We start from the raw sequence: 2,726 nt of genomic DNA, 5'->3' as shown, positions 1-2,726 counted from the left end.
TCGGTTTACAAAGACTTTATCTGCTACCTCCAGAAGCTGTGTGGCATTCATACCAGCCGAAGCCTTCCAGCTTTTGGAGCTTTCGTTGGATGTCTGCACAGGATTGAGCCACAAAGGCAGCGTTAATCATCCGTTGATTCTCAGGGGTCTCAGGATCGAACGGGGTGTGTGTCCAGAACGCTTCACACAGTCTTTCACAGAAATCGGTGGGAGTCTCATGTACTTTCTGTATTATCATTGCAATTTTGGACCAACGTGGATACCCCGGGAGGTCACTCTGCCCGGGCTCTGTCCAGGTGGCGTACGGGAGCACAGGGCTCTGCCCGGTGATGTACAGTCCCCTTCCAGAGCGTTGGAGATGAAGCCGGGCCTTGAGTCTGCGCCTGCATATTCCTACGTCTTCTCAGAGTCCTGTGGACAATGACTGGGGAGAAAAACCATGCAGGAAACAGATCTCTAGAGCAATCTGTCTGGATATGGGGTGCTCCAAAGTGAGTTTTTTTTAATTGTGTTAACCTGTTTTGCTGTACAGTTGGGTTAAGGTTTTCCTCTTTTGCAGCATTTCGTTTGGGATTCCAAATACAACTAGATTTGAGGAGAGAAGAGCCTCACCAGCTTTGCAGTTAGCAATGCTCTGGAGTCTGTCTTTGACAGGGAAATGAGTAAAGTAAAAATTAATTCTCCAGGCAAGAATACTGGAGAGAAACCCATTCCTTTCTCCATGGGGATCTTCCTGACCCAGGGATTGAACCTAGATCCTACTGCATTGTAGATAGATTCTTTACCTTCTGAAACACCAAGTAAAGTGAGTAATACATTAATTGAAGGTAAGCTTGGGAGATTTGGAAGTGTATAGGTACGATATTTAACCCCTGGAACTGCACCTTACAACCCAGCAGAGTTATTTAGTGTTCTGTTGCCCAGGCACTTACAGAAATTTACAAGAAATGCCAGAGACCATATGGGCAGGTCTTAGAAGGTATAGTAACCTGGAAGGCTCAAGAGATCTTTTCAGGTTTCCTATCTGGTGAAAACGTGATGTAATGACAGTAAGATATTGACCTCTCTGTCAGTCTTAAAAGTGGAAAGTAGGTGCCCATGAGAATGCATGTCTTAAAGAAATACATCAATTTCTAATGTAATCGTGAACTTTAATAAAGATGACTGTGTATGTACAAAAAAAAAAAAGAAAGTCACTGATTCATGTTGAGAATTCATCATACTCCGTAGAAAGTGAGGATGCAGACAACGGAGAAAAGGCCCTGGGACACAAGGAAGTAGTCTAAAGGGCTGGTCTGCACTATTATAAGAAGAAATGGGAAAAAATAAGATGATAACAAATGCCTGGGAAGAAAAATTAGGAGCAGAGAGCTAAAGGCTTGCGTATTCTCATTCGGGCATTTCAGGTGGAAAAGCAGACACAGCCCCAGCCCCAGGACAGGACATTTACCTGAGAAGCTGCCATTCCCTCCTCTTCTTCCTCCTGCTCTGTCTTCTCTGGGCATGTTATGCTGCAAACGATTTCTGAGTTTTGAGAAAATACCTTTGAGGGCATCAACACAGCTCTTTAACCTGCAACCACTGCTCCTACAAACAGAAGGACCTGGAAAAGCTGAGAAGACCTACATCTCCTGTCCTCTGTCTCAGGAGAGATTCAGGAACAATCAATTCCTACCTGGAGACCAGCCTGTGAACTAATTTCTTGATTGTTCTCTCCTCATAGAGAGCTCCTAACACCCTGTTCACACAGACGATGTGAGCTGACTGACTTCCCTGGCCCATATCCAGCTAGACCAACCCTGCTGCCTCTCCTTGGACTGAAGCCGGGTCTCAGCTCTCACAAACGGACCCGGAGCCACGTCCTTAACCCGGGTCTCTCCTTAGAATCCCCTGGAGCACTTTCTACACACCACAGTGATGCTCCCACAGGACCGACACAGAGCTCTGTTGAGAGGACATCACTGCGGTCATTTCCTGACATTGGTTAAATGATCCTGATGGAAACCAGGTGGAAACCACTTGGCTAAAGATTCTTTCTGAAGCATTTCAATGAATACAAATCCCTGGTGGTCAGGTCCCCACTCCAAGAAGTAATAAATCTGCATGACTACAGTGGGGCCAGGAAAGCAGTCATCAGCAAATCCCGTTTTCTGTTTCGTCCCCCAAACCAACGTTCAGGAGTCCTGAGCTCAAAGCCTCACACTCACCACAGCTAAGACCTCTCTGTAAGGGAGGATTTAGGGCAGGAATTTCTGAGAGAGCTCAAAGCTAGAATCAGGCACAGAAAACACCAGTACTTGCGGTTCAGCCTTTAGAAGTTACCCTGGGTGAAGTGCTCTGGAATCCCTAGGTGGAGTGTGGATTGCTGAATTCAAGCCAAGACAAGGATTGTGGTGCAGGCTGCCTGCTCCCCAGACAGATGGTGAGGCAGCAACAGCATGGAGCAGTTTAGGGAAACTGTCAACAATACTCTGTATAATTTTTCTTATTAGAACCATTACAGTGTCCAAGGAGTTACAAAATGGGAGAGGAGATACAACATAGAAATGATGGAATATATCTGAAGTTATGACAAATTTAAAGCCAGTGAGTAATTTCCACATATGCCATCTCTCTGTGCTACCAAATAGTTCATTGTGGTCTCTTCACTAAAATTTTAAATAAGGTGGGCAAGGCTACTGTTGGTGGTGGGTTAACATTTCATTCACTGCAATCAACCGAAACAC

At 45.5% G+C, this 2,726-nt stretch overlaps 1 non-coding gene across 1 annotated transcript; it reads left to right on the top strand.

The window, feature by feature from the left end:
• The first annotated feature begins 250 nt into the window (after window positions 1-250).
• On the top strand, window positions 251-454 carry LOC145515953 (small nucleolar RNA SNORA73 family). The gene has a single exon (XR_014061149.1). It is a non-coding gene; the product is annotated as a small nucleolar RNA SNORA73 family (small nucleolar RNA).
• The last annotated feature ends 2,272 nt before the right edge of the window (window positions 455-2,726 follow it).

Source organism: Giraffa tippelskirchi, chromosome 7 (genome assembly GCF_054371585.1).
Source record: "Giraffa tippelskirchi isolate mGirTip1 chromosome 7, T2T-mGirTip1v1.2.pri, whole genome shotgun sequence".
Lineage (NCBI taxonomy): Eukaryota > Metazoa > Chordata > Mammalia > Artiodactyla > Giraffidae > Giraffa > Giraffa tippelskirchi.
The sequence above is the reverse complement of the archived record's forward strand: the minus strand, read 5'-3'. Positions and strand labels throughout refer to the sequence as shown.